Raw genomic sequence first — 22,239 nt, forward strand, 5'->3', positions numbered from 1 at the left:
GCAACTGTTAACGCAAGTGTCACTAAAGATCCAGCAGTACTAAAAAACATACCAAAGACGGTTACATGTGTGCACTGCAATGTACGGTTATTAAAAAACAATTTAAGAAGACATATTCAAAGAAGGCACACAAAATCTATGAAGTCTGTGTCACAACAGAGATATTTAAGATCCCAGTGCATAGATGAAAAGAATGGCATCTTTGCTGTTGAAAAATCTTTCAGTGGTTCCAATCCATGTTATAAAAAACACTTGGGGACCAACTCAGAGATCTGTGTGTGAAGAAGACCTGTGCAGCATTAATGCAGAATTTGCACATAGAAGTGGCCTTCTACCTTTTGAATGCAATCACATTCTGTCTTTAACTTACTCTCCTCGTGTCAATCAGACCCACACGGATCTGACTGAAGAGACACTAGCACACATGGTCCAGCAGAAGTGGTTTGGAGAAGTAAGGAAGCAGCAGCTCTTACAATTAAAAGAAACAGCCAAAGAGAGAGATGTGCCATTGTCTGTAGCCATACACGTGTATGGCATTTCACGTGTCTGTGTTTGAACCCAGAGTTGCTTATTATAGCAGACTGGACAGAGTAATGGTGACATATGACGGCAAGAAAAACAGCTGGCACTGCCCTTGCGCAATGCCCAGGAAGTCCTGTATCCACAAAGCAGTGGCAAAGTGGCATCTTTTCCACACCCACAAACACCTGTTTCAAAAAGTAAAGAGTACAGACACAGAAGACCTACCCCCATGTCCATCTGAAGATGAAAGATTTGACAAGTGTTATCCTCCATCTGAAGCACATGTTAAGAAAATGATCCACTACATGATGACATATAAGAAGCTGCCCAGTGAACTTCCCAAGAGTGGACAGATCGAGAGATGCGAAGTCTTGCACATCCTTTCCAAGACACCTGGTGCCTGCAGAAGTCACCTGTACTGAGTGTACAGATAAAACAATATTATCTGAACCAAGACTGATAACCGCAAATACAAAAATACTGATGTTCACAGGCATAATTTATGGTATGTAATTTTGTTATGCACTGTATTGACTTGAAAAAAACTTGTAAAGTGAATTTACTTGTAAAGTGCATAAATTATATTTTTATTAAGTTTTATTGAAATATCATTATTAGAAAATATAGTGTTTAATGTCTTGTTTTGCATAATTGCTTTCTAGGAATATCCACTTATGTCCGGCTCTGTCCATCTTGTGGTATGACATACAGGTATCAAGAGTGGTCAGAGGGTGTGCATAATTTTGATGATCACATTCTGTTATCTCTTCATTTGTGTGTTTTCCTGAGGAATTCACTGCAGGTATGGCATCACAATTATGAAGTCCTGCATAAATATTTTTAATTCTTTTTTTTTTTTATTCATTTCTCCAAATGTTTGTATTTATTTCAGAACAGTACAGCAGTTGGCAGAGTCATTGATACCATTGAAGCCACTGAAGGGATATCTTTCCCCAAGCATGAGTTGGTCCTTCAAGCTTATTTACACTTTGAGGCCATGTCGGATTTGCATTACAGATATAGTTGTGTTACCTGTGGCTACTATCCTAGTGTGGTGATCATGGACCTGCACAAGAAGGGTGCTTTCAATATGCCTGGTATATCCTCTCAGCCTGAAGTACAACTGTAATGGATTAAAGTGGTGTTGCAGTTTTTCTTTATTAGTGGCATATCTTTATTATTTTTTTTTATTTTTTTTTTATTTTTTTTTTTTATTTTTTTTTTTTATTGCCCACCACCACCCCCCCTCTTCGGAGGACAACTTTATTTTACCTTACATTCAAGAGTAAAGATTGTGGCCGCTCCGAACTCACCAGTACCGTGGAAAAGGAGAAAAACAGGGGGGGTACAAAAACAACAGCGTAACAATAACAGACATCAATCACCATGGGGAGAGGGGGAGAGAGAAAAGAAAAAAAAAAAAAAAAAAGGTATACAGAAATAATAACACTAATAATGTAGGCGGGATGGAAAAAAGATGAAGTATAGGGGAATACAGAATACAAACAACCATAAGAAACATAACACTCATCAAACAACAAGAATTATAACAACATCAGTGATACTAATAATAATTAATACAAATCGGTATTATATATATGTAGCATACACACACGTAATCGTACCGTTATATATGTATATTTCAATTCCTAAATCTATAACATACCCTAAAAAGTAATAATAATAATGATATTGATCGCTCAACCAGTCTTGTATGCATGTGCAAGTGTAGGTGTGACCTGATTTGTCATTGGATGTGCTGGCATTTAATGCCGTCAGGGGAGGCGGCAGCACCCCCTCCCCCCCCAGGCCCAAGGCGAAGGCAGGAGAACCAGGCAACCGAAGCCACCCTACTGCCCCCCCGGCACAAGGGCCCACAGCCACGCATCCCAGAGACAACCACCCGCCCAACCCGAGAGGGAGCCCGCGAGGGACTAAGGGGGCGCCAACCCCCGCACAGGGAGGCCCGCAGAGGGAGGACGGGCGGCGAGCCCCCCAGCCCCACCCGCAACCACCCCACCGGGGCAGGCGGGTCCAGGGCCGAAGGGCCCCACCCACCGGGACCACCCCCCCCCACCCCCCGGCGGACGGCCCCCCACACACCGGGGGAGCCCCAGCCCCCCCAGCCCGTCCCCCGGGAGGACGGGCCGCCGCCCATCGCAGCGACCCGGCACGCCTCCCCCCCAACACTGCAGGATGATCCAAGGGGGGCCCATACAAAGAGCCCCCCCCCCACCCAGGAGCGGACCCGCGGCGACCGGGGAGCGGCAGACACCCCGCCCAGCCCAGACCGAACCCCCCAATCCGCCTAGCAGGGCCCAGAGCGTCCCAAGATTCCCCGGACCGCCCGCCAGGGCCCCACCACGGCGCAGCAGAGCCAAGCACCACCCGGCCCGCGGCCCAAGAGAGGAGGCCGCCCGTACCCGCCAGGGCCACCCGAACCCCCCCATGATGGGTCTTCCCCCCGGCGGGCCACCCCACCAGCACAGGGCCAGAGACAGAGAGTTAGGGGGGGGCCCTCAGCCCCCATCCCCTCCCTGACCCATGTTGGTGTGAAGTGTGCATGTACATGTGTGAGAGAGTTGTGTGTTTATGTCTACTATGCATTAAAATTAGTGGGTGCAGTTCGGGTATGAGGGCCCCACCACTGGCAGATGGCAGAGTCCCCCATCCCCCTCCCCGCACCCCCAAGGCCCTAATGTAATATGGACTGCGTATATGACTAAGGTGCAAAAAGTGGGCGAGCAGTTGAGGCATGGGCACCCCACCGCTGGCAGACGGCAGAGCCCCACCTGCCTCAACCCACCTCCTCAGCCCTAGTGTCATGTGGTGTCTAACATGTAAGTAAAAATTGAGGGGCAGTGTCTCGGCGCACCTCCCCACCGCCCCTCAAGGCCCTAGTGTTGTGTGAAATGTGGTGTTGGACCCAGGGGAGCAATAAGGGCGTGCCAGGAGTGGGCCCCCCCCGGCACCGGGGCCAGATCCCCGACTGGCCCCGATTAGTCCCCATCCCTGACCCCGCACAGCCGGCAGGGACGGCCAACCGAGGTGTTCAGGGGCGGCACAGGCAGCCCAGCAGCAGGGAACGCCCCCCCCCCCCCAGGCGCAGACCGGGAGAGACCCACCCCACCACGCCCGATGAGACCCCAGCTAGCGGCCAAGGACGGGACAACCCCAGACCCCCCCGGCAAACGGGGAGCCGGACCAGCCAGGCGGGGTGACCCCCACCCCCCGGCCACCCCAGGCCCCCCCCCAGGCGAGGCAGAGGCTCCCCCCACCGCCCCCCCCAAACCACCCCACAGCGCCCGAGGGCCCCGCGCCGGAATCGCCAACGGCAGACAACGACCCGTCCCCACCAGGCAACGGGCCCGGGCAGACCAGGCCCCCCAGCATGCGGGCGACCACCCGCCCGGGAGCCGGAGCAGCAGCCCCAGCAGATAGAGCCCACGCCCCCAAACCCACGCACCCCAGCGCAGCGGCCCAGGCGGAACCCAGAGGCCCCACCCCCCGATCCCCCCCCAGCGCGCCACCCACCCCGCGGGGGCAGAACCCCCCCACCCCCCGCACCGCCCCCACCAGGCCAGGCCAGCGGCCACCCAGAGACACTGACCACGCGCCCTCAGCCAAGAGAAACACCAGAGGACCCCAACAACCCAGCCCCCAACCCGGGACGGTGACGGCAAGGCCCCACCACCCCTGACGACATTACGTTAAAAAATTCATTATTGGAGTCCAACTGTCTTCAAAATCGATCAATTGATTTTTCTTACAGGCAGACATCCTCTCCATGGAAACATGATCCCAGAGTAGATTTTTGAACAGATTTATGTTTAAATTCTCTTTTGACTTCCAGTTCAGAAGGATTGTTTTCTTAGCAATGGTTAGTACTGTGAGAAGCATGCAAGATTTATTCATGTCCATATTAGTGTCAGTGAGGTCCCCAAGCAGGCAGAGTGAGGGGGAGGGTGGGATGGGATGCCCTAGGTGTGTCGATAAGTCTTCACAAATCCTTTGCCAGAATTCGTTGACCGGTGTGCAATACCAGAAAGCATGCAGGTAATTATCTGGTGCATCCGTCTTACAAGTTAGGCATATGTCAGTATCTCTGATACCCATCTGGAACATCCTCTGCCCTGTGTAGTGTGTTCTGTGTAAAATTTTGTATTGTAAAAGCTGCAGGTTGGAGTTCCGATTCATTCGAAAGGTATTCAAGCAAATTTGCCTCCAGAAGTTAGTGTCTTGATTGATAAGTAAATCCCTTTCCCATTTGTGGGTAGGGAGTGAGAGAGTTGTATCAGATTCTGCTAGATGCACGTAAATCCTAGACAGTAGTTTTTTAGTTGGAGTTATTAAGAAGTTTGCTATTTTAGGTGAAAGCTCCAGATCTAATTGCTTACGGCACCATCTATTGTGTATTATTGATTTAAGTTGAAGATATTCTAAGTATTTGTTTTTCTCAATGTTATAAGTTTCTGTAATTTTGTCAAATGATATCATGCAATTGTCTTGGATTATATGTTCGAGGCGCTTGATTCCTTTATTATGCCAAGCCAGGAAGTTTATCACTTTTTTATTTAACAGGATGTCAGGGTTGTTCCAGATGGGTGTCAGTTTGCATGGGACCACTGAAGTTTGGTTTATTCTAAGAAATTCCCACCAGGCTGTCAGCGATGTGCTGATGTTGATGCTCTTAAAACAGCAATGTCGTTTAAGTATATGACTGATAAATGGCAGGTCCTCGACTCGAATATCATTACAGAAAGTTTGCTCAATATCCAACCAGTTAAGGTCTAAGTTATTTTGCGTAGTCCATTTTAGGACATATATCAATCTATTGGCAAGAAAGTAGTTGTAGAAATTGGGAAGCTCCAAACCCCCACAGTTTTTGGATTTCTGTAAAGTTTTTAAACTTATTCGTGGTGGTTTGGATTTCCATAGATATTTTGAAACTAAGGAGTCCAATGATTTAAACCAAGTCCGCGGAGGTTGACTCGGAACCATTGAGAACATGTAGTTAATTTTTGGTAGGATCATCATTTTGATTGTAGCTACTCTTCCCAGAAGTGATGTGGGTAGATTGTTCCACCGTGCAAGGTCATCTTCTATCTTTTTAAGCAGCGGACTATAATTTAATCGCGTCAGATCTGACAGCTTGGCAGAAATGTTAATACCCAGATATCTAATGTTCCCAGATTGAAGTGGGATAGTTGGATTGGACTGGAAGTCACAAGATATTGGAAGAGTAGTCGACTTGTTCCAATTAATAGAGTAATCTGATATGGAGGAGAATTTATCTATAATTCTTATCGTCTCCCTGAGGGAACCCTGTGTATTTTGAAGAAAAAGTAATACATCATCTGCATAAAGACTAATTTTATGGGTTATACTTGCTGTTTGAATACCTTTGATATTATTATTATTCCGAATTGCTGCTGCCAATGGTTCAATAAATATAGAAAATAGTGATGGAGAAAGTGGACAACCTTGCCTAGTGCCCCTTCTGAGAGTGAAGCTTGGGGAGATTTGATCATTCGTTTTTACACAGGCTTTAGGTGAACTGTATAAAATTTTAATCCAGGTTACGAAGTTCTCACGAAATCCAAATTTTAGTAAGGTTGCCATTAGAAATTTCCAGTTGACCCTGTCAAAAGCCTTTTCTGCGTCCAATGACATGATTATGGCTTCCTTATTTTGAATGTTGCAGTAGTCTATTACGCCAATTAGTCTCCTCATGTTGTTAGTGGACTGTCTGCCTTTAATGAAACCCGTTTGATCTGGATGTATTATATAAGGTGTCACTTTTTCAATTCTACTAGCCAGTGCCTTGCTGATGATTTTAAGGTCCGCATTTATAAGTGATATTGGTCGGTAGCTAGAGGGGAGAGCAGGATCTTTGTCAAGTTTGAGGAGCAGGTTAATGTCTGCACAATTCATATTTGGAGGGATGCTGCCAGTTTCTTTAATTTCTATAACCATTCTATGGAAGAGTGGTGCTAGCAGAGGCCAAAATGTTTTGTAGAATTCTGCTGGAAATCCATCTGGACCTGGGGCTTTCCCGTTAGGCATACATTGTAGTGCATCATGAAGTTCCACTATTGAGAGAGGTAACTCTAATGCCGTTATTTGTTCATTATTTAATATTGGTAGGTCGATGTTATTTAAGAACTCTTCTATTTCAGAATTGGTTGGATTAATATCAGGTGAGTATAATTTTTTATAGAAGTCCCTAAATATCCTATTTATCTCTCCTAGGCTATGAGTTGCCTTCCCATTGGGGTCTGTAACTGAAGAGATTGCTGCCTTCTCCTTATTCTGTTTTAGTTGGTTTGCTAAAAATTTACTTGATTTATTACTATGTTCAAAATTGTCCAAGCGTAATCTCTGTATGTAAAACTGAGTTTTTTTGTCTCTTAATTCTTGCAATTTAATTTTATTTTTTCTCAGGTCATTGAGAAGTTGTTTTTCTTGGGAGGCAACATGTGCTGATTCCAAAGTTTTAATTTTCTGTTCTAGTTCAGTTTCGAGTGCTTTTTCTTTCTTCTTTTTATGTACTGAATATGAAATTATTCTGCCTCGTATTACAGCCTTTGCTGTCTCCCAGAGAATGCACGCAGAGATACCTGGCAGGTCATTTGTTTCAATAAATGTTGTCCAATCTTTTTTAATAACTTCTAGAAACTCTGAGTCCGTTAGTAATGATGTATTCAGTCTCCACCGTTTAAAAGGTGGTGCACTAACTTTTACAGTGACCGTCATAGTGACAGGTGCGTGGTCACTGATTGTTATAGGGTGAATTTGTGTGTCAGATATATCTTTCATAACTGTATTGCTCGTAAGAAAAAAGTCTATCCGGGAGTAAGAATGATGGACTGGTGAGAAAAACGTGTATTCTCTGAGCGTGGTGTGAAAAGTACGCCAGACATCGCATAGGCCGAAATCATTCATATATTGTTTTACTGTTTCAGATGATTGGCAAGTACGGTAACTAGCTGCTGTACTACGTCTGTCAGATTCTGGGTTAAGTACTAAGTTGAAGTCCCCTCCCAGTATAAGTTCTGTGTCTGAGTGCGATGATATTTCAGCAAAAAGGTGGTGGAAGAAGGAGGAGTCATCACTATTTGGACCGTATATATTGGCAATACATATCTCTTTGTTATATGCTGAAATTTTAATAATTATGAATCTACCTTCTGGGTCTGCGATAGTGTCTTTACAGTTGAAACATATTCTTTTGTTGATTAAAATTGCTACACCTCTCTGTTTTGAATTATAACTAGCTAAGTATACGTGTGGAAATTCTGGTGAATTTAATGTACACTGTCCTGTTTTGGCTAAGTGAGTTTCCTGCAGTAGGACAATGTCTGCCTGTAATGTTGTTAGATATTCTAAGATTTTATGTCTCTTAGCAATTGAGCCAATACCACGCACGTTCCAAGTGACAAAGCGTAGTGAATTCATGCTGTCCTAACTTAGACCCCCTGAGTGCAATCTAATGTTAAAATGGATGGATGTGTGTGTATGTGAAAGACTCTGTGTGAATGAGTCTGAATATGTCAGGATTAGTGTGTGTGCAAATATCAATGTGTGAATGCCTACATGTGTGTTATTAAGGTGAGGAGATCTGTCTGAGCTTGAGTGGGCATGTGTATATGTGAGTGTATGAATGCATACATGTGTGATGTTAAGATGAGGGGGTGCGTGTATGTTTGAGTGGGCATCTATGCATGCGAGTGTGTGACTACCTACGTGTCGGTGTGGGTGTATAGTATCTGGTAGACTGCTTCCAGATAAAACATTTTTGAGCGTCAATATCGATATGCAACAATTAACATAACAACCAAATTGACAATGATGGCCATAACAATAACAACAACAACAACAACTGCGACTGTAGTGAGACATTAAACAAGGGGGTTGAGGAACAGTAAGGGATATAAAGTGAACCAGCCTTAATAGTCTTTAGACAAAGCCGTCTAGTGTGCGGCGTGCGCTAAAAACCTGTATTAACTGCCAAACTTTAAAGTCAGTTTGTTAAATGCGTGTTACCTTAGTCGGAAGTGGTTTCAGTAGAGCCAAGCAGTGGTGTTCTGGTCGCGAAATAGTTGTCCATTAACATACAGTCTGTCTACCGCGATGACAGCTCGGGCTCCCTCCGCAATGAATTTTTTCCTGAGCTGGAACAGGATTCTGCGACGATCCAGGATTTCTTTGGGAAATTGGTCGTTGACGCTGAAGTCCGTTCCTCTGAGCTCCCTGCCTCGGCTTTTCACCAGTTCCTTTTGCTTGAAATGTTCAAACTTGGCCACGATAGGTCTTGGACGCTGAGCTTCTTTCCTCACCCCTCCTATGCGGTGGACCCGATGAAACGTGATGTTGTTGACGGTGTCCCGAGGAAGTTTAAGTTCTTGTTGCATGAAGTTTCTGATGGTAGCTTCTGCGTCTTCCTCTGCGCGCTCCGGAATTCCGGCGAACACTAAATTGTCCCGCATACTTCTTGCTTGAATATCAAGCAGGGACTCTTTCATGCGCTTATGTTCTGTGGAGAGTTTCGCCATACCTTCCGTGAGGGATGTTACGGAGTCTCTGAGAATCTTGTTTTCAGATGCTAGTGATTCCACCTGTTGTTGACTGTACTCCAGAGATTCCCGTAATGCTTGAAATTCCTTGTGTAGGATTTCTACAAGTGCCAGTCGGGCGTCAAAACTGGAAAGTTTGTTGTTAATGGACTCTAGGATATCTCCGTATTCCTTATCAGGCGATGAAGGGCTACTTGAGGGGCTGTTTGAGGTACAGTCCGAGCGTGTTCTCTTCGTGGACGGAGTCGCTTGGTTCTTCTTCATGATGAGTCGTTCGTAACACTCGTCCACGTAATCCTGTAAATCTTCCAAGCTTTCTTCGTCCAGGATGTAAATGAGTGAACTTATTTATCCGATAAAGTACTATAAATACTATTATTAATATTTTGGCTTGGTTAAGTTGGCTATCGAAGTAAGTTTTGTTTTGTTTTTTTTTTAGTAGGACGCTGCCATGTTGGATTACGCACAGCTCTCGCGAGATCTCACAGCATTACTGTCTCTGTTGGCATATCTTTATTAAATAAAAATATCTATGTGCTTTTGTGAAGATGTTTCACATAGTATGGAATGTATGTCTTTTAAGATTCTTCAGGAAGGAAACCTTCCAACTATATGTGGACATTTCATACAATAGTCTGTATGTGTGTGTTTTCCTCAGAAGTCAGTGAAATTGAACACCCTCCAGCAGACTATGATGGCCAAGTTCATATCGAGAAGTTTTGGGATGCCATTGCAGTGGAGATGATTAGTCGAGGATTTTATGCATGTACATTTTTGGTAAACTTTTGATATTTATTTTATAAAACTGGTCATTGTGGTTACAATATTTATGTTTTTTTTTTCTTTTGCTTTTTTCTTTAGCTGGGAAAAAAAACCCATTTGCCGTACCTCTAAGCTACAATTTTTGGGCTCCCTGGATAGGCGCACATACTAGGAGTTCAAATATGGTCCTCAATACACAATATGCCAAGCTTCATGTGCCACAAGACGTCACTGATGATGATATAGCTCTAACAGAAGAAAGGCTCGCTGATGAGCTTCTTAATCTCCCGGTATGTTTTGATTTATTTGTATTCTGGTGTGCAAGAGTGGGCAATCTTGCTCTGTATTTTCAATACAGAATTTTAATATTGTTCTCCCATTACATCTAATCCAATGCTTTTTTCAGGTTGAAAAAGTCAGAAATCTTTGTAAGCGGCATGGACTGTAAAGGCTCCAAAATGGATCTGATCATCCGACTTAGGGAGAAGATGTCAAATAGAGTCACCTATAACAAGGTTTTTGAACAAGTGTGGGGAGCATCTGGTAAGGCGTCATTATTAGTAGGACTTTGTATTTGTCATTTTGGGGTACATAATGGAATAGAAATTCTTTTTTTTGTATTCATTCAGCAAAGTTTCTGTAATAACTGTATTTTACATTATAGAGCATGGAGAGTTTAATGTTCATGTTTAATGTTTAATGTATTAAATGCATACATGAACATAGTTTTTTTTTTACATTTTTCAGTGGTTTTCACCAAGGCTACAGGCTATACTATGATGTATCGTGTGGGCTAGTACAATATTCTGGAAATAATTTGTGTGTCTTAGTGTATGTGTGTGTAACAGCATATGTACATTTTACAGATTATGAAACCAAAGGAGAGAGAAATATATTTTCTTGACCCTGTTGATAAAGGAGCATTTGGACAGTACATTGACACATACAGGTTTATGACGTGTTCAGCATGTGTTCAAAGATTACAGTGGCTCTGTTTTAAACTGTAATCTCTTTTCTTTTTCTGTTCCCTGTTGAACTTCAATGTTCTGTTCAGTTCGCAGACAAGTTCTGTCAGATGGTCTACATAGTGATAGACATAGGAAAGTGACACCTAAGGTCAAAGCTAAAACAGGTGCAATTGTTTGTTGCATATTCTAACAAACCCATGTGTTTTATAATCATGTGTAAATGGTTTCATCTTTACAGGAAAATAGTAAAGTACATTCATAATGATGAATGGACTGAAAGAACTATGGATTCATTTGAAGTAAAGTATTTTGTAACTTTCATTCATTTTACTGAATTGGGATGATGAGCTGTATTTATTAAGTTGTACTCATCCAAATCTAACAGAGAATCCCAAAACAGATGGGAGACACTGACTGTGGACTCTTCATTATGATGGTAGGTTCATAGAGTGACAACTGATAGTTATTATTATAACAATTTCAGATACTGAATTAATTTTAACATTTTCTTTGAAACTTTCCCTTTGAATACTCTGACAGTATACCATGTATATTGCTTTGGGGCTGCAGTTTGATTTTGAACAAGTATTTTTTTGTTATTTTGTTTAAATTATTGTGCATGTGTTTATGCTTATTTATACCATTGTTCATTATTTTTCATTTAGTTTGTTCATTATTTCATTCTCAGGATGACATGCCCATGATCAGATGGTGGTGTGCTCTTCTGATAGACAACTTCTCTTTGGAAATGTATGTTTCATTTTTTTCATGCTTGTTACCATGTTGGTTTGAACTTTAACAACATTAACCTTTTTGATTTGTGGTGTTTTAATACAAGAACACATAAGAGACAAACAGCTGCTCCACATCTCTCCAAAAGACAATGCCTAGAGAAGTTCAGTGACACTGGTAAAAGCGATTTTGAAAAGCCATGCACATTTAAAAAGTATAAAATAGTATGTGATGTGTATTGAAAATCTTTATATAATAATTCAGATGCAGAACAATTTGTGAATGCACTTGTTCTCATTGTGGTGTTACATAAGTTATTCTCACTGTAATTATATTTGTCTTAAATCTCTTTCCATGTGCAGGACACAAAGTTGAAACTACACTGTACCAGGTTTGTCAAACTAACATTGTCCAGTTAAAATCGTCTATGGGATGCCAAGATGTGTGTGTATACTGAATTTTATAAAATGAGCCTTTAACACATTGACAGTAAACATTTCTATGTGCAAAATGAACAGTTGCAAGTATTCTTATGTTCCCTCTTTAGCTACCTCCAGAAATTCTTACAAAAATACTGAAGGACGTCATTCTCAGCGATGGGAAGACTGCATACCGAACCCTCTCTTTGGTATGCAGAGAATTTCGAGATGTTATTGGGAATGATGCATTTAGAAGAGAAGTCCACTTTTCTTGGCTAGATAGTAAGTGCTACTTTTGTTCTTTTAGTTAAGTATAGAGAACATTTATTTTAATATAGATGGTATAGGACAAGTATTAGTTAAACGAGTTTTTCACTCATCTGGTCTTTACTTTGTTTACCTAAAACCTTCTCTTTTAATTTTGCATTTCAAAAGGTGTCGTCAACTGGAGCATCTTTTCAAGCCAATACAGCGATGAATACAGAAAAGCCTACACTGCAAATCTCTTTACAAGGACTGTCCACCAGGATACAGGGGAAGAGGCAAGAGAGGAGAGCTTTTGGGATTTTATTCTGTTCTGGATTACACAGGATTTTGCTCACAGGACTGTTTTTTCGAAATTGGGGGCACTCAGTGAATAATGAATCGATAAAAAATGGTCATGTTTATTATTATGTTTATAATAAATGTCATTTGTTTGTAACACTCATTGTGGTTATTTGATAAAGATAAGGTAAGAACAGGTCAGAGAAAAGCTTTATTTGAAATTTAAATTATGACAAATACTGTGCAAAGGAATGGTAAACAATAGAGATGGGCGATCCACGTTTTTTCAGTTCCGATCCGATTTCGATACACAACTGCCGATACCGATACAGATTCCGATACAAGAGCTCTTTTTACTTTGTTATACTTTACATATTATTTTTTTTAAGCTAGTAAATACAGATGGAAAAAATGTATGACAAAAAATATGTAATTAGGCTACTACAAACATACATAACGTACTGTTCCACCTCATTTGTTTTAAGCGTTTTTGAGGCATTTGCAGTTCAATATGAATATCTTCAAAGCAAATATACACAAGTGGCGAATGCTTAAAATTTTTACAGTTTTTCTCCCATTGGCATCAGCGCAGTTACACTTTTGTTGCGATGGCAGCCCCTCTTGTATCTCAAGCAACGAGTTCGCAAAACAGTCCAATTAAGTTAGCGACTCCCAAATCATCCATTGCTTTGTTTTGTCTCGCAGTTGTGATTTTCCATTAAACGCTATTCCCACCTCAAAACCTTATTTTACATAGATTGCAAAACGCTGTGCTTCCGGTTTCTGTTAAAAGCCTAAAATACTCCCAGATCGTCACGTCTTATCTTACGCTCCTCGTACTGCGAAGGGTATGCGCATGACCTCACAGCAGGCGGAAGTCACTGTACTCACACCCACTGAGTAGCAAAAAAGACTTAGGGGCAGTGATAGCGTTCGATTTGAATTCCGCAAAAACACACATGTAAAATGGGAAAGAGCTGTCGTGCGATTGATTGCCAAAAACTAAATAAGTAAGTATAGGACGTGGATCGGTCACGCATGGCCGATTCCCGATCCGTCAAATAGGTCTGGATCGGCGCCGATACCGATCCGAATATCGGTATTGGTGCATCTCTAGTAAACAATACAAAATATCAGATCAATATGTTCAGATTTAACTGCTAAATCATGTCCAGTTTTTTTTCAAAGGTTTTAGGCATAAAATATAACGCAAGCATTGAAAAAAATGTCTAGTGCAAGTCATATAGAAAGATGCATTACAACCGATTGAAACTGAAAAGGAAAATAATGTAGACGTACCGACTTCATGTCAAAATTGAGAACGTTGTACTACAAATGTTTTAGAGTAGGTGAATAAAACAGCAGTAAGTAAGTAATCTTTGCCATCTGTCAACTTCATACATTGCTGTTGAACTGTTTTCCAGGAAAATATTACTCTTCGGCAAACCAGTAAAAGGAGATACAGGTGCGTGACCTGCCTAATGTCTCCCCGCCCACAATCGTCGGTGAACCAATTAAACGACACGTAGGCGGAGCGACACATGTCGCCCCGCCCCAATATGTCGCCCCGCCCCATCGTCCACACTGCACTCAGGTCTATTTGGACGATGGTGGCTCTCGCGCGATTCCACTACCACTTCCATATCCCACAATTCCTAGCGCACAAGAAACAGTATTATTAGTCATGGATGTAATCGCACACGGTCTTTCATGTGAAGTAATAAATGTCTAATTTCCATGAACTTTTGTGCTCAGACAACAAAACAGCATGTTCGTGGAGGCAGCCATATTTGTTCCGAGATGTGTAGCTTGATCGGGAAATTTGTGGGATCTCGCACTTCGGAATTCGTCGGGATAAACGAACGCACAAACATGCGATCCGGGTGCGCGGTTCAGAACCGGCTGCATGATTTAGGCTGTAGAGGGAGCTAACCGGCGGATTCACTCATGGCTGTGTGCGATCCGGGTGAGCGGTTCCGAACCGTCTGCATGATTCCGGCTGTAGAGGGAGCTAATTCACTCATGGCTGTGTGTGATACGGGTGCGTATTTAGTTTTAGCAGCTATACTTGCTACTATAGCTGTATTGATCTTGTAATGAGTTTGAAATGATTATAAGAGGTATGTACGTGATAGGGTTTATAGTTTAGTAATGGGGTTGTAACGCCCCTTTGTGCATTAAAAGTAACACGGGAGCTACCCTGAATTATTTTCCCTCAGTACTTATATAATATTTAGGGTTCCCTATCAATTCTCTTTAAAGTCCAGAAGACAAATGCATACATCACTTTACACGAAAAGAACATAATCAACACAGTAATATAATCAGATGTAAATGAAACTATTTACTCATTTCTACCAGTTTGTACAAGACATTTCACCCGGGAGCAAATAACAGTTTCATCCATCCCTTTAACCCGAAACGGAAAAGTCCCAAAAAACCGTAAAGGTTCCAAAAAATAAAATAAACGATGGCCGGCAGATTTAAGTAAAGGAAATCAACGCTTCTATACGGTGCAGGCCTGTTCTGAAGCTCGGGCACGTTGTAGCCAAAAAAATGAAAAAAGGCTGCTTCACGCTTGTGAGCTACAAGCGCAATGTAAAATAAACCTTCACCACACTCACAATATCCCTGGGTGTCGTCCAGTGCAGAGTGGATCCAGCGGTCAGGTGCACCCTTCTGCGCTCGGTCTCTCCGCTGAGCGTTCGATCCGGGAGCTTTCGGTGAATAGGTGGGCTGCTACCCACGGGCAGGCAAGTGTCACTCTCTGAGGCTAGTTTCTAGCTTTTCGAACTTCGCGTGGAAATTCACTTTTAACCAGACTACTTACTATGAGCTTATTACATCGCCTGGTCGACGACTTTTAATATTTTCTTGAAATGCGTGAGCTACACATTTCAGCCAAAGCTTTCCGCCATTACACCTTCTTTCCCGCTGCTCTCTTCCCGCACCTCGCTCAACCTTGACCCTCAGCGCTAATTGGACCACACCTCACCAAAATGTACAAATGAATAAATTATAACATGCCCGCTTTACAATAATACAAGTAAAGATATCAACACAGCACATATACAAACATAAGAATTTCTTTTTTTTTCTTTACCTCTTCTACATTTAATACATGAACTTATACTACGGGACCGTTGAATGCTTGAATCTGATTGGCTGACGAACGTTCTGAGGTGTGCAATTATTTTCAGGGAAACGCACGGCGAACGTAGTTCCAGGCAGCTCTCTTGACCGCATTACAGTTCCATATCACTTCGCATAGTTAACTGTAATAACAGAAATTAGCATACAGTACCTATATATACAGCACACAGGACTAACAAAAACAACAACATGACAGACGATTTTCCGAAAGTAAATTTTAATATTTATGGTGAATATGAAACTTTAAACAACTGGGCTGCAGCAGTATTAGACAGTCCAGATGAAAAACAACATAAACGGAAGCGGACATCAAAGGCAGCCGGCAACAACAAAAGACATAAAACGATCAGCGAAGAACAGCTAGACATACTCGAGGGAGAAAAACACGAAGAAAACACCAAAAAAACAACAGCTAATGACGTTTTGGAACTAGCAAAAGAGTCGTTGGATGAGATGCGGAAGAAATAATAGCGATTTAAGTAGAAAAACCGGACGAATCCCTTGAAATATATCATCTGATCGATGTCTTGAGGTGTGGCAACCGTAGTATAAGCGGAATAATTATTCCTTACATAATGAACAAACACACACACAAAACAAACATATTTAACAACTGAGTTACAGGGTAGTTTGGACTCGGGTTAATGGAGACCTCAGATTTGTGACTCATGAGTTATTTAATGGATCCGGGTTATTCACCCGGGTGAGTCATGAATCGCCCAGCTCCAATCCACGGAAGCGTGCGCAGCCTGTTCTTGTTCTTCTTCTTCTTCTTCTTCTTTGGAGGTTAACGGCGGCTTGCATCCGTAAGTGTTGCACTACCGCCACCTTCTGGATGATTCTCCTTCGAAGTTTCTCCTCACCATTTCCAGATTATTTCCTCCACATCTTATATTCTACCCAGCAAACCAGTAGTAGCTAGGAAATTACGAATGCTTTTCTTGCCTTGCCCAATCATCCCACTTTTCAATACATCTTTTATCCCTGTTCCACCAATCCACCTTTTCTTAATTCTTCCATCATTTTCCTCCTTTGTTTTTTATATCTTCTACAATTTATAAGTACATGTTCTATGATTTCAGATGACTGACAAACCTCACAAAAACCAGTAGGATGCTTCCCTATAATGTGTAATGTACTATTCAGGTTACTGTGTCCAATTCTCAATCTTGTCATTACCGTTTCCACTCTTCCAGGCCCTCTTCAGTTCCTTTTCGTTCCAACTTTATTTTGAATGCCATATAAATGTCTCCCTTTAGTTTCCCTATCCCACTGCTGTTGCCATTCTCTCACAGCTTCTTTCCAAACTATACTTTTCCCTTCAGCTTTTGACATTTTTATATATACTTCAACTTTATCTTTTTTAGTTGCTTGCTTGGCTAGCTTATCCACCCTCTCGTTTCCCAAAATACCTATGTGAGCTGGGGTCCAAATAAGTTGAATCTCTTTACCTTTTCCTTTTATTCTCATATATGTCAGCAATATTGCATACACCAGATCCTGACGGCTATTGGACACCCCTGATCTGAGACTGTACAGTGCAGACAACGAATCACTTCCAATCAAGATTTTACTAATTTTTTCTTCCTTTCCAACCCATTCTAATGCCATCATGATGGCATATACTTCGACTGTATACACACTCAGTTCATTCGATGTTCGTTTGCTTTCTTCACTTCCCTGGTTACCTATAACAATTGCAGATCCAGTCCTTCCAGATTCAGGATCTTTTGATCCATCTGTGTAAATCTGAATATGGTCTCCATACTTGTGTTCCACATATCTATAAAATTAATCTACTAGGTCTATATTATTATTTATTGATTTGATTTGCCGCAATTTAAAATCAACTTCCATGGTTTCTATTTTCCACACTGGACAGTCAGGTTATATCACAGTTGGACAGAACTCTTTTTCTCTCACCCCCAAATCTCTAGCTGCCTCATCTCCTACCCACCCAAAACTATTCTTTCGTACCCTTTCCATTTCCCAACAGTTTCGTAACACTTTCTTAGTGGGGTGACTGTCTCTATGTCCCTTCAAATTAATCCAATAATTTACAAGCAGTTGCTTACGTCGAATGTGCAAAGGCAGTTCTCCCGCTTCCACTTGAAGCGCACATACTGGAGATGTTTTTACTGCACCTAAGCATAACCTTAAAGCTCTAGCCTGTATTTTATCAAGCCTCGTAAGTACAGATTTGGCTGCTGATCTGTACACCACACTCCCATAATCTATTCTTGATCTTATTAAACTTACATATATATATTTCAGTGATTGATAGTCTGCACCCCATTCCCGTCCTGTTAAACACCTCATTGTATTTATTACTTTTTTGCATTTATTCTCCACCTTCCTTATATGTTCTACCCATGTTAACCATGGATCAAAATGTAAACCTAGAACACAGCCTGTTCAAGACACATCCCACAATTTCTATGCAACTACAGCAGCTATTTCCAATATCAAATCATCTTAAAGTGCAAAAACTATACAGTACATGTATCCCCGAGCTAATAGCGAAGGTACAGTATGTCTTTGTCAGATTTAAGGGTTTGGTGAATTTTTAATTAAATAAATGTAATAAGAGTCAAAGGAAGCCATTGTCATGTAAAACGCTTTAAAGCAGTCCTCGGTCGTAACTGTGTTGTAAAACTGTAACCTTATTTCATGAAGCCATGGAAGTTCAAATGCGACACATTAATGTAGATTTATGTTTATAAATGTTCCTATGTCTAAATGAGTTTCACTACATAACTGATGTGGATTACTTATAAAATAAAGACAATTCTTCATCTTGCAGTCATGAAGACTCAGTGGATTTTTCCTGCTCTGTGCTGCAGTATCAACCATATAGTCCTTTTTACCACTTTAAACACCTCTATAGGACCAGTATAACCAGTACAATGCAGTTTCTGAACCTCAAACCATGATGTTCATTGTGCTCTTGTACCCCTCACCATATCCGTACTGTTACACTCGTCACTTATTATGTCTGTGTTACCGTTCATTTTGAACATACTTCTCTGCTTGCATTTTTAGCTTGCATTTTAGCTTTTTGCTTTTTTAACTTGCACAGTCTACAGAAGAGCGCACAAGATACATTTCACTATGTGTTGTACTTTGTATAACTATTTATGTGACAGTTAAAGAATCTTGAATCTTTACCCATTGCCAAAAAGTGATTAACGCCAATACATTTTTACTGAATGGCTCTTTCTGCCTGAATTTAATTGTTTTGCACTCTTCTGGGTAATATTTACAGAATTAGTAAACATCTAACCCACTTTTTCCACTTTAAACACCTCTATAGGACCAGTATAACCAGTACAATGCAGTTTACCCATTGCCAAAAAGTGATTAATACCTTTTTGCCTGAATGGCTCTTTCTGCCCGACTTAAATTTTTATAATTAATTAGACTTTAATACGAGGTCCTGCTGCGCTTGTGTGAAAAGGTGCGCGATTTCTTTCGTCATTTTGTTGCAGCCTATGAAAGACTTGCTGATCATGTTTACTAGACTCGATATATACTGTATGGGGAGAAGGGTCCAGCTGCAGACGCCTGTAGAGTGGAGCTCCACCGGAAATACGTCACCTCCACAGGAAACACGTGGCCTCAACTCTGTGTCACAGCGAATAAACCCTAACCTTAAATAACGGCTTAACCACATGAATTTAGTATTGTAATTGACGCAATACCAGCAGGATTTATGAGACTTTTGCAGGATTCTAGTGATTCCTTTAAGTATTCAATGAGTAAAGAAATTTGTTTAAATGGAATTGATATCAAAGACAGAAAATGTAATAACAAATTTTTAAGATGTTTGATTCATTGCCCAGCAACATTTCGACATAAATACTTTTGGAATAGCCAGTTTGAGAATGTTTACTGGAAATTGATTTGGACGTATAACAACAAATATTGTGTTAATAACAAAGTTAGTGAATTATATTTTAAAATTATACACATCATCTATCCAACTAACCAATTTCTCAAGAGATATAAAGCTGATCTTTCTGAATTTTGTTCTTTTTGTGGAATGTATGTGGAATCTGTTTTACATCTTTTTTTTGAATGTATATATGTTAATTTTTTTTGGATTAATGTTGAATCTTTATTACTACACTGAGTGGATCAAAAATAAATATAAGTAAAAGAGATGTCATTTTTTATTATGATAAAAGAGATATCGAGAAGAGTCATATTTTCATGTTAAATCTTTTAATATTACTAGGTAAATTCTATTTTCACAAATGTAAATGGTCATCGAGAATGCCCAACATCTCCCATTACAAGGTGGATTTGAAACATTACTTTGGAACATTACAAGGACTTTTAAGCCGGAAAGCAACCAGAACTATGAGTGCATTTGCGGAACTGGATTCCTCTTTTATATCATTATTGTAGATGTACCCCTCTTGTTGTTGTTGCTGTTATTGTCGTTGTTAAGAAGAAGAACTATTGTCATTGTTGTATTATTGTTATAATAATAAAAATTTAAAAAAAAAAAAAAAAAAACGGCTTAACCTTAACCTTAACCCTAACCCTAACCGGAGCTCCACTTTACGTCCTTAAAGATCACGTGTTTCCTGTGGAGTGACGTATTTCCGGTGGAGCTCCACTCTACAGGCGTCAGCAGCTAGACCCTCTTGAAACTGCGCAGAGGTATTGCGGGGGGCGCACCAATGGAATAGCCTCAGGGACAAAATAATCTCTTCACAGACTGAATGATTAACCAAATAAAGCAGCGCAACATTACAGTAACTAACAATATATAAACCACTACCTTACGTGTACTATTAGAGCATTTATGTAATTTATTTAAACTTTATTTTACTAGGTAAATTAACTGAAAACCAGTTCTCACTGCTTTACGTGATATTCCGGAGAAATAGCAGATAACGCATCGGAACTTCCAGGGATACAAACGTCACGTTCTTCAGCCAATAAGGGCAAAGTTGTGTCGCCACGGAGGCTGTTCCAGTTTGTTCAGCCGGCTAAGAGGTGCTGTACGATCTGTCTTAAGTCGACTATGGCAAGCCGTTTTAACATTTAATCGCTAGACTGGATATGCATTGCAGATATCTCTAATTCAATTCTTCCTAGTCAAAAAGAGCATTTCAGATATCCACAATGACATTCTTCCTATCCACAATTGTCATTTCAGATATCCACAACGTCATTCTTCCTAGGAGAAACTACGTCACTTTTGCCATTCATGTCTATTGGGCTTTCAATTTCAGATATCCAGAATTACATTTCAGATATCTAGAATTAACATTCTGGATATCCGAAATTGAATTCTTACTAGGAAAAACTCCCATTTCAGATATCTACAATCCAATTGTTACTAGTCATAATTTTAATTTCAGATATCCGAAAGGATACCACCATTTTAGATATCCAGAATGCAATTTCGAATATCCGAAATACATTGTGACTAGTAAAAATGTCTTTACGGATATCCAGAATTCATATTATGACTAGTAAAAATGCAATTTCAGATATCTACAATTAGAATTACGCCTAGGAACAATGCAATTGCAGATATCTACAATTGTATTGTGGATATCTGTTGAAGAGTAGATAAGACGCCGTTTTAACATAAAAACGATCCATTTACTATCCACAATTACATTTTAGATATACAGAATATCATTTCTCCTAGTCAAAATTATATTCTTACTGGTCAGAATGGCAGTTGCAGATATCCACAATTACATTCTTACTATTAGAAAATGTATTTCAAGATATCTAAAACTTTATTTCTCCTAGTCACAATTCCGTTTAAGATATCTTTAAATCTTTACAAAGCATAAGTAGCCGTTTTAACATTTAATCGCTAGACTGGATATGTATTGCAGATATCCGTAATTCAATTCTTCCTAGTCAAAAAGAACATTTCAGATATCCACAATGACATTCTTCCTATCCACAATTGTCATTTCAGATATCCACAACGTCATTCTTCCTAGGAGAAATAACGTCACTTTTGCCATTCATGTCTATTGGGCTTTCAATTTCAGATATCCGCAATTACATTTCAGATATCCAGAATGTTCATTCTGGATATCCGAAATTGAATTCCTGATAGTAAAAACTCCCATTTCAGATATCTACAATCCAATTGTTACTAGTCATAATTGTAATTTCAGACATCCGAAAGGAAAAAAACATTCCAGATATATATAATGTAATTTTGAATATCCAAAAATACATTGTGAATAGTAAAAATTATTACATATATCCACAATTCGCATTATGACTAGTAAAAATGCAATTGCAGATATCTACAATTAGAATTACGCCTAGGAACAATGCAATTGCAGATTTCTACAATTGTATTGTGGATATCTATTAACGAGTAGATAGGACGCCGTTTTAACATAAAATGGGTCCATTGACTATCCACAATTAGCGTCACCTCGCTCCACTTTCGTATACCGGAACTGTCCCAGACCAGCTCACACGCTGTGTATGAAGCAGGACTGACCTAGAAATAAACCATTTCTACTTGAATGTGGATTTGACTGCTCATTTACTTTGATGACAGGCTAA

The 22,239-nt window shown here is 40.7% G+C and overlaps 1 long non-coding RNA gene across 1 annotated transcript; it reads left to right on the top strand.

The window, feature by feature from the left end:
* Nucleotides 1-11,534: 11,534 nt before the first annotated feature.
* LOC140592717 (uncharacterized) lies at nt 11,535-12,682 on the top strand. Its single transcript, XR_011993157.1, has 4 exons — nt 11,535-11,578; nt 11,923-11,951; nt 12,108-12,261; nt 12,415-12,682. It is a non-coding gene; the product is annotated as an uncharacterized lncRNA (long non-coding RNA).
* Nucleotides 12,683-22,239: the final 9,557 nt, after the last annotated feature.

This window comes from Paramormyrops kingsleyae, chromosome 1 (assembly GCF_048594095.1).
Source record: "Paramormyrops kingsleyae isolate MSU_618 chromosome 1, PKINGS_0.4, whole genome shotgun sequence".
Lineage (NCBI taxonomy): Eukaryota > Metazoa > Chordata > Actinopteri > Osteoglossiformes > Mormyridae > Paramormyrops > Paramormyrops kingsleyae.